An 11,113-nucleotide genomic window follows, 5' to 3' on the forward strand; every position below is an offset into this window, starting at 1 on the left:
TAAATGGAGTAGAATTGAGATTCCAGAAGCAAAACCTCAATTTCTCAACCAACTCATCTTCGACAAAACCTCCACCACCTACCACTGGGGAGAGGAGAACCTATTCAGTAAATGGTGCTGGGAAAACTGGCTGACCACCTGCAGAAGATTGAAACAGGAGTCCTATCTATCCCCATGCACAAAGGTTAACTCCAAATGGATCAGAGACCTAAATGTAAAACCTCAGACCATAAGAACTTTAGAAAATGAAGGAAATACCCTCATGGAAATTGGAACTGGCATCCAATTCCTGAACAAAACCTGAAACCCACAGGTCATAAGAGAGAAGATAGACAAGTGGGACCTTATTAAACTGACAAGCTTCTGCAAAGCCAAAGAAACCATCAAGAGAGCAGGGAGACCGCCTACAGGCTGGGAAAAAGTATTTGCCAACACCAGGTCTGACAAAGGCTTAACATCCTGGATCTACAAGGAACTCAAACGTGCTGAAAAGAAAAAACAAACAACCCTATTATAAAATGGGCAAAAGATATGAACAGACACTTTACAAAGGAAGACATCCGAGCAGCCAACAGACACATGAAGAAATGTTCAACCTCACTGATCATCAGGGAGATGCAAATCAAAACCACACTGAGATACCACCTAACTCCAGTCAGAATGGCAATTATCAACAACTCAAAAAATAACAGCTGCTGGAGAGGGTGTGGCAAAAAGGGAACACTTCTACACTGTTGGTGGGAGTGTAAACTAGTGCAACCTCTGTGGAAAGCAGTGTGGCAATTCCTAAAAGCTCTAAATATCAACCTCCCATATGACCCCGCAATCCCCCTCCTGGGAATATATCCTTAAGAACTCTATAAAAAAGATACCTGCACATGTATGTTTATCGCAGCATTGTTCACAATAGCAATAACCCGGAAGCAACCATGCTGCCCATCAAAAGAGGACTGGATTTAAAAAATGTGGTACATATACATGATGGAATACTATGCAGCCATAAAAAAGAACAAAATCATGAATTTCGCAGCAACCTGGATGGAACTAGAGTCTATAATACTGAGTGACCTCTCACAGAAACAAAGATCCGAGTATCACATGTTCTCACTCATATAATGGACCTTGAACATCCAATGTAATACTATAAGAAAATGACTGACGGTACTGGGAAACTATAGGGGGAGAGGGAGATGGGATTGATAGTAGCAAATATCTGTCTGGGGACGGGGAAACACCTCTTATCAACACGGTGCCTAAATGAAACGTAATTGTATACCTAACCCTTAACTGTATCCCACACCAGCATAATAAAAAATTTTGATTAAAAAAAAGAAAAGTGATAGAAGAAAGCAATGAAGCAAATATTCAAAGCTAAATATTCAATCTCTAATATCTATTTATCACAGAGAAACTTAGATTGTAAATGATTACCCAAATGCATTTTTGTAGGCTAGCATATTTATAAATCGCCAAGTCAATAACATAATCCTTGACTTTTAAAAGCAATTATTTTATTTTTAGTAATTGTTAACATTTCAAATGTAATTTATACTCTTAATTTTGTATACAGAAGTATATATAGTAAAGCATATATACAGAAGTATATATGTAGAACCATATAAAGTACAACCCCAAATCCCTTATCTTCCCCCATCCCACTCTCCAGTAGTAACTAGAGTTAATAATTTTCTATGTTGTGTGCATGCCTTTGTTTCTGAGAAATCATCTATAATTTTCATTAAAAAAACTGTTATGAAATCACAGTGGGAGATAATTATGACAGAGAATCCAGGAGTGGGTTACTGCTTTGCATTTACTATGTGTGTTCTTAGAGCATGTCTCTGTAAACATTGATATGCAGAATTTAAAGGGCCATGCAGAGTCCATATGATTTTTTCTCCTTTAGAAAACTTTCTCTTTCCTCTTCTTTCTTTTTGTATATTCATCTATTTATTTATTTGTTCCAACATGAATTGAGAGCTTACTGTATGCCAGGCAATGGGAATACAATGGTGAACAAGACAGGCAGGATCCTCGCTCTCATTACAAGTTATAGGGAAGAGACAAACATATTTTAAATAAAGTGATGAGTAGTATGACAGAATGTGGCTCTTAAACTTTAGTGTCTGTATCAGAATCATTTAAGATGCATGTTAAATTTGCAGACTTACCCTATATCAAACCCACTGAATCAGAACACCTGGGGGCTGCATCCTAGGAATCTGCACTATAATAAACTCCCCAGGGGGATGTAGGTGTTTTCTTTTGGACGTTTATAGAAGAAGAATGGGGTGCAATGGGGAGTGCATGAGAAGACTTTGTTTCAAGAACAGGCAAGACGTCTGCAAAAAGTTATGTCTGGATTGAGTTGGGAACACTGTGTAAGAATTAACTAGACAATTAAAAGTTGGGAGCTTGGAGATGGATAAGAGTACAACAAGAAGAGAAATTTGGAAAAAATATTTGCAAATTATGCATCTGACAAAGGCCTAACATCCAGGATCTACAAGGAACTCAAGCAAAGTGAAAGGAAGAAAACAAACAATCCCATTAAAAAGTGGGCAAAGGACATGAGCAGACACTTCTCAAAAGATGACATACAAACAGCCAACAGAAACTTGAAAAAATGCTAAACTTCACTAATCAACAGATAAGTGCACATCAAAACTACAATGAGATACCACCTAACCCTGGTAAGTATGGCTATTATTAATAAATCAAAAAACAACAGATGCTAACATGGGTGCAGAGAAAAGGGAATGCCTCAACACTGTTGGTGGGAGAGCAAGCTAGTTCAACCTCTATGAAAAACAGTGTGGTGATTTTTTAAAGAACTAGAAATTGACCTCTCATACAATCCAGTAATCCCTTTCCTGGAAATATACCCGGAGGAACATAAATCATTCTACACATACACGTTTATTGCTACACTATTCACAATAGCAAAAACATGGAATCAACCCTACTGCTTATTGAAAGTGAACTGAATAAAGAAAATGTGGTACATATACATGATGGAGTATTACACATAAAGAAAAACAAAATCATGTACTTCACAGCAAATTGGATGGAGTTGGAGACCATCATACTAAGTAAACTATCACAGAAACAAAGCCCTAAATACTGCATGTTCTCACTCATAAGTGGGCCCTGAACATTAGTCACATTAGCACAAGGGAGGGATTGTTGGTCACTGGGCACTGCTAGGGGAGGGAGAGAAAGAGGAGGGTGGGGGGCAGATGACAACACAAAGGGTACCTGGTCCACTACCAGGGGTAGTGAGGGCCAGTTACAGTTAGAAGCACCTGGGCAACTTGGCGAGATCTCATCTCTACAATAAATCAAAAAGTAGCCGGGCGTAGTAGCGTGTGCCTGTAGTTCCAGCTACTTGGAAGGCTGAGGCGGAAGGATCGCCAGAGCCCAGCAGGTCGAGGCTGCAGTGGCCGGGAGCGGCCACTACACTCCAGTCCAGATGACAGAGACTCCAACTCAAAAAAAAAAAAAAAAAAAAAGCCCAAACTTCACCTGCATGCAGCCTACTTATGTAGTTAATCCTTACTTGTACCCTATGTCTCTATAATAAACAACAAAAAAGAGAAATTTGCCTGAATATGAGAGAGAGAAGGCCTGTACTCAAGAAGTGAAAGAAGTTTAATATGTCTAAAGAACAGACTTTTTTGTTCTTATTTAGTTAGTCATTTTTTAATTTACAAAATGACAAATTGTATATATCTATGGCATACAACTTGATGTTCTGATATATGTACATATTGTGAAATGATTAAATCATTCTAATTAACATATCCATCATCTCACATACTTATTTTTTGTTTGTGATGAGAACATTTAAAATCTACCCTCTAATACATTTTCAAGTATACTATACATTATTATTCATTATAGTAACCATGCTGTACAATAGATCTCCAGAATTTATTCCTGCTGCCTAACTGAAACTTTGTAACCTTTTAACTGACATCTCCCCATTCCCCACTCCCTTAGAATTTAAGGTGGGTAGAGGAGTAGCAAATGGATGAGATTCCCCATGGAACTTGAGGTGATAACCAAGACTGGTACTATACAGATCATTAAAACTTACAGGAGGTGTGGTGGAGGAGGAGGTCAAGAAGATTAAGAAGGGTCATTCAATCATTTTCTGTCACATCCTTAGTCAAATATGTATATATACACACACACATCTTTAGCCAAATACACACACACACACACACACATAATAATCTCTAAACATTCTAATCCCTTTAATTTGTACTTTCTTATACATTTTTTCATCTGAATGGATCCTCACAAGTTTATATGGTAGGCTGGACAGGTGTTATTATTTCCATTTTACAGATGAAAAAACTGAAGCTCATGGAGGTTAAGTTTCTTAAAATTTTAAAATTACTAAGAAATACAGAACTGATTCTTGAACTAGTGTTTATTTAAATGTTTGTTATGTTTTGTTTTGGATTTTGTTTTTGTCCAGTTCAATGTTCTTCTACTCTTTCCATATTTGAGGGCATCTTGAATTCTGAGGTTATCTTCCAAGAATTCCATATACTTCTGTTAAATGAAAGCCATTACAATGTTGAGAGTATTATCACTAAATCAGTGATTGATTCACAGGTCCCAGGGAAAACTTAAGCAGGACCTATTCATCTTCACCCTTCTTTATGATAGACAACTCTAATTTTTATTGTTGTTATAGAAAGGCTTGTAGAAGAAAAGTGTCTTAGAGTATATGATGAAAAACTGATAGCATCTGATGAGTATGTATTAAGTAAGCACAATATTCATGGTAATAACCTTTTTTCATAACAGCCAAAGATATTACAGGAAATAGTTTATTGCTATAATTTTTCCAGTTCCAAAGTTCAAATGAAGCAGAACTCTCTCATCAAACACCACTAACAGAAACTCGGTTTCTGGCAATGTGTGTCCTCTAACTTTGCTTCCTACTATGTTGGATGTTTTCCAATAATCCCTAAGTAAACCAAACTTTCTATTTCATCCACCTTGTTAGCCCTTTTTAGTCTTCTCTCATCCAACAATTATGTTCATCTGAATGACTTTTAACTTTACCTCTCATTTTCTCCACAAATATCGCTTCTTGATTGGAGGTGGAGAAAGACTGGCATTGTTCCTCTTTCAGAGCTATGATTTCCTTCTAAACTGGGACATTTCAGAAAAAAACAAGAAAAACATGGTGAAAGGTTAGTAGGATTTGTGAGTGCAAACAAGGAGAAGAGAATAAAAAATCCTTCTTGGGTCATAGTAGTAGTATCTGTCCCCTGCTTCAACTCAACCATACCCTGAAGAGAAAGGCTTTTCCAGAGTATGATCACAAGAACAGACATATTGGAAGCAACTAGAAAAACAAAATTTTCATATTTATTTGGGTTATAAAGCAGTTTCAAAGGAAGTCTATTTGAAGAGGAAAAAGCAACATCTAAATTATATTAAATTTCTTAATAATTAAGAATCAAACAGGGGACAAGTTATTTGATAAAATTTTCCTATTCTAGTACTTGATTTTTTTTCCTCTTATTCACTTAAAAATATACTAAATCTGATTCTATTCTTTGTTATTAACATAAAATTAAAAAATTAAAAAATTTTAAATATTATTAATTGCTACTAATGGTATCCAAATTCCCCTTTTTACATTTTTAAAAAAATTTTAGATTCAGGGATACAAGGTCATGTTTGTTATACGGACATGTTGCATACTGGTAGTGACTGGGCTTCTGGTGTCCCCATTCACCAATGAACATTGTATGGGATAAGTAGCTTCTGAACCCATGATCCACTCCCCACCTCCCCACTTTTAGTGTCCCCGGTATCTATTATTTCCATCTTTGTGTCCGTTTAGCTTCCATATGTAAGTGAGAACATGTGGTGTTTAGTTTTTTTGTTTCTGAGTTACTTTCAAAACCCTTTTTAAAGATAGCTTTTCTCCACCAGTTTCCTCTGATTCTCCATAAGGTATTTGAGGAGTTAAAAACAGATGTACTTTTTTTAACAAAAAAAGAATGTTCTAATTTGACACTCTCTGAGTATATGCTGAAATCTGTATACTGAGGGAGATTTTTTTTAACTGAAGTTTCCTGTATATCAAATTCAAAGTATTTAAGCATCTTAAATAGATATTTTGTCTGGGCTTCATCAACTGCTATTTTTCCAAAAAGTCTCAAGGGTTTCTAGGAAATATTTAAAGTGATATTTATTTTAAAAATGAATTGTACAAATCTGTTCCCTGAAACATTGCTTGATACTACAAAACGGGAAACAATTAAAATGCACATCAAATGTGGGAATGGTTAAATACATGAAAACACATAGTTAAGCAGTGAAGTGACTCAGCATCTGATTCAGAGCAGTGGGCTCTGGAGTCACACTAGTCCTGGAATTGAATCTTGGCTCAACTATCTCCAAGTTGTGTGATTCTAGGCAGGTTAACTTCTCTAAACCTGTGATATTGGTATCTTTATGCCTACATCATTGTGAGGATTAAATGGGGTTATGCATATAAAGCATTTGTCATAATACCTGGGACTTGATAAATGTTCAACAGGGCATCAAAGAGTTCAGCACATGGATGGTGATTAATACATTTTTAAAATGTTATATGTAATGCTATAGAGCTGTGGAAGACTAATTATATATTTTTTTTGCTTTTTAACATTTAAAAATTAATTTATTTTAATTGACAAAACTTGTGTCTATTTATCGCATACATATTCTTTTTAATTATGTATACATTGTGGAATAGCTAAATCAAGCAAATTAACATATGCACTACCTCACAGAATTATCATTTTTTGTAGTAAGAACAGTTAAAACCTACTGTCTTAGCAACTTCAATACAATATATTGTTAAGTCAAAAAAAAGATAACTATTATTTAAAGATTCTATTTATCTATCTACTTACAAAGAAAAGAATAGAAGGATAATCACGGAAATGTAAATAGTGATTATCTCCAGATAGGATTTTAAGCAATCTTTTCATTTCTATATTATGTGTTTCTTAGATAACTCAAATGCCTTCTAGTCTTCTAGAGTCACTCGTTTATGTAATAAACAAATGTCTTGAGTTTACAACCTAGGTTACAGCAGGATCTATTTTCTTTACTCAGCCTTCCTTTTCTAAGGTAATCTTATGAGCCTGTTCAGAAATCAGTCCAAGCTAGAAACAGTTCTCCCAGTCCCTAGATTCAACTTTGGCAACTGCTTCTGCTTTCAGCACCTCTGCCCCATATGTGGCTCTCATCTCTCCACTTTCATGCCCCAAACTACTACAAATATAAGGCTAGTATGTGGTAAGCAACTTAGACTAAAGTACTGGGAAAAACGTAGACATAGTTCCACACAGCACCAAATAGGAAATCATTTAAAGTTGATTAAAGGGAACCTTTCACTGACTGTTTTGCACACTAGGCCTCAGCCTATCACCATGTTACCAAGTTCTATTCCTCAAGCCAAGACTATTCCCGTCCACTTAACCCTTCTTTTCCAGTTCCTGGGTTCTCAGTCACTTTTCCCAGACTGCTCCCGGGGTGGGGTGGGGGGGAGCCAAGTTTTTTTTTTTGTATGCAAACAATTTTATGCTTAGCCCCCATCCCAGACTAGACTCTAGACTCAGAACTTTCCTCAACAAAAAATTACTTTTATTCTTGATCTGCTAAACCTTTAGCTAAGCAAAGAGACAGCATAAGCAAAGAGATGGCTTTGCTGTCAATTGGAAATTTGTTGATGATATCTGAAAAGGAATACAATTCAAATTCTTGAATGTATTCCTTTCCAGTTAGAGTAAACTCCAGATATAATTTTTTGTTTGCTTGTCATAGATATTTTCTACAATAAGCATGTATTATTTTTGTTGTTTATTATTTTTATTTTAGATTCAGGAGGTACACATGCATATTCATTACATGGACATACTGTGTAGTGGTGGGGAATGGGTCTCATGTGGCCCATTCCTCAGAGAGTGAACATTATGCCCTGTAGGTATTTTCTAAATCCTTATCCTTATTGGTGTCCAGAGTATCTAATATTTCCATCTTTGTGACCATTTAGTGCCCACATATGAGTGTGAAGATGTGGTGTTTGGTTTTGTTTCTGAGTCAGTTTACTTAGGATGATGATCTTCAGCTCCATCCATGTTGCTTCAAAGGAGAACATGCATTATTTAATTAAACAAAATAAAGCAAATATTATTTCAGAAAGTAAGTGTTGTTTATTGATGAATAACTCCAAAGTATTTCAAGTCTTTTTTTAAGAATACACACCATTTGTCAGCTCTGTTCCAGTCTGGCTCCTTGCCTTAAGCTCCCTTCCTCACAGATCTCCCTTTTCCCTCCCACCTACCCTCCCTCTCTGCCTTCCTTCTTGTTTGCATCTAACTGGGGTTTTTTAAAGCCTGTGAATTTAAAAGGGAGGAAAAAAAATTGCTCTGAGATATAGGGAGAGTCCCACAAATTTAAACTGTTTGCTATAGATGAAAATTGGACAAATACCCTTCTTCATTGTATTTATTTAGTTAAAATCAACTTGGAGTTAGAATTCAGATTCCTAGATTTTATTTAGCATCTTCAGAAAAAGGGATCTTATGTATTATAGTCATTAGAGTTTAAATGCATAAGCATGTCCATACTTTTAGATCTATGAGGTATGGCTTTATATGTTATATTAATTCAAAACATTTTGGTAGAGCGGACAATGATTGTAAATTTTGAACTTTTAGAAATAGAATCTGGCAGGCCTTAGCTTATAAAATTCACTACTTAGACTAGATCTTTAATAAAATATTATGTTAAGATTAAAATTAACTTTCTGATGTTTTCTGATAATATCCAGAAAGAAAGAAGACCTCAAATTCAAATAACACGTACACGTTTATGAACTATACACAAACTTAGAATAGTTTAGATTTTTGGCTTCTAAACTGAATAACACTGCCACCGTGTGGCAAAGTTTGACTACTGAAGCTTTTGTCTAAATATTCTAAAAACAATTTTTTCCCTGATTGTGTAGCAATTATGATGCATTTTTGAATGACTGATAGAGGCAGTCTCATTCTGGGTTTCCAAGATGGGACAAATTGTTCTAATAAATAACGTTAAGCAAAAAAAAAAAAAAAAATACATTTGTGTGTGTGCTCCCTTAAAAATGTTTGAACTCAATATTCTTTAAAAAGAGCAAAAAACACCTAAATTGTCTTCAACTGATGTAAAGATTCATAAGCCAAAATGCAAAATAAACCTATTAACCAGTTCGGGAGCACTAAACTGTTTTTTTCTAATTTTACTCCTTAATGACATCAATAAGAAACACTAACACTAACCAGAAACACTAATACTTGCCTCCTTCTCTAATAAAGAAAAAACAAACTTTGTACATCCCCATAACAAATTATGCAGAATGTTTGAGTTTGTAAGGAAAAAATTATTTTACTTCTTTCCTGGCATTTCAGAAAAAAAACGGGGGGTTTTCTTATTTTGTCTGGACTTTCAGCTATGTGACATAAATCAAGTTACTTAACCTCTCTGAATCACAGCTTCTTTACCTGAAAAATGGGGATGATACTATCACTTACCTCATTGGATTGTTGTGAAGAGTGAGCTAATAAAAGTAAAGAGTTTCTTAGAACAATGTCTGACACTTCAGAAAGCATTTATAAAATTTTAGCTCTCATTTTTAACACAAGGTGAATGAAGAGCAGTAATGAATCTAAGTCTAATTTGTATTAGGCTTTGTATAATTCTGTGATGTGATTTGATTTGCTTGTCATGCTAAGAAGATGGGCTCTCTAGGTATAATTTATAGTAAGCATAGGCCTAATGGTGATTGAACTCTTTAATTTAATTTGAATTCTTTCATCTTTGGGATAGACTCCATTCTGCCACTTACTACACTTGGGAAACTAAACCTTTCTAAATTTCTTGATAAAATTAGGAACAAAACTGTGCATACATCACAGGGTTGCTTTGATGATTAAATGAGATACTGCATATGTAAAGCCCTTAGCAAAATATGAGACTTAGAGCAGTCTCCACCAAAGTTCTCCAGTATGTTTAAAAATGAAGACACTCTATCTCAAACAATATTAGCACCAGTTACATAATATACATTCTGGAGGAAATGAGACAATAGGTAAAATGATGGGAGAGGAATTCTGTGGAGGGGTGGGGCAAAAGGAAAACACACCTGGCCTCACAGATGTGGGCATGAATAATGAGTAGAATGTGTATAAAAGGTAGAACAGAATAATGGTACAAAGTCTGAGAGTTGAATAAATTTGGATTTGAACTCAGGCTTTCCAGCAACTCTTATGAGGTCTTGGACAGGTTATCAAATCTTTTGAGTCAGTTTCCTCAGAATTGGGGATAATAAGGTTGCTATGGGATTGAATAAGAAGATGTAAAGTGCTTCCCATTGAGCCTAGGTAATAAAATAATTTAATAATAGCTAGAACTGTTATTTTTACAGAAATATTTTCTGCATTCGGGACTTGAGGTACTTCATTGGGACAACCCTCTTAAGCATTCTAGTTTCTAGCTTAAGTAAAAACCAGGACAGAAATAGGAAGTGCATTATTTGAGAACTGGCATGTAGGGAAAGGTATAAGAGTTGGGGCAAGTGTCTTTTTGGTTAAAACAGCAGACACACTTAGAGGAAGTGCCAAGCATAAGTTCTGCGACTCCTTCAAGCCTCTTGCTTCACCTTCATAAGCACTCAAACGGAAATAAAGGGGTCTAACAGGCCCTGCCTTGCTCCTCCCTCACCACACGTGGGATCACATAGGTACATTAATACGGGCATTGTGACTGGCAGTATACGCAGTAACCATGCAAGGTGGGTAGGTGGAAATACTCCTCCAGAGTCATTTTCTTCTTCCCCTTACATCTGGCCTGTTGGCAGGGAAAAGCCAGATGACAACCTGAAACCCAGCCAAACTTGCAGCTGTGATTGCTGGTAAAATCAACTCCAGCAAATCGGAGGCAAATAACCATCCTGAGGAAGCCGTCTCTTTTTTCCAATTCCCATCTTGATAGAAGGGTATCTCCAAGTAAGAAACAAGTTGAGAAAAACAACAGCTGGCAGCCTCCTATC

This window comes from Carlito syrichta, unplaced genomic scaffold (genome assembly GCF_000164805.1).
Source record: "Carlito syrichta isolate Samal-C Ts95f unplaced genomic scaffold, Tarsius_syrichta-2.0.1 Scaffold315839, whole genome shotgun sequence".
Lineage (NCBI taxonomy): Eukaryota > Metazoa > Chordata > Mammalia > Primates > Tarsiidae > Carlito > Carlito syrichta.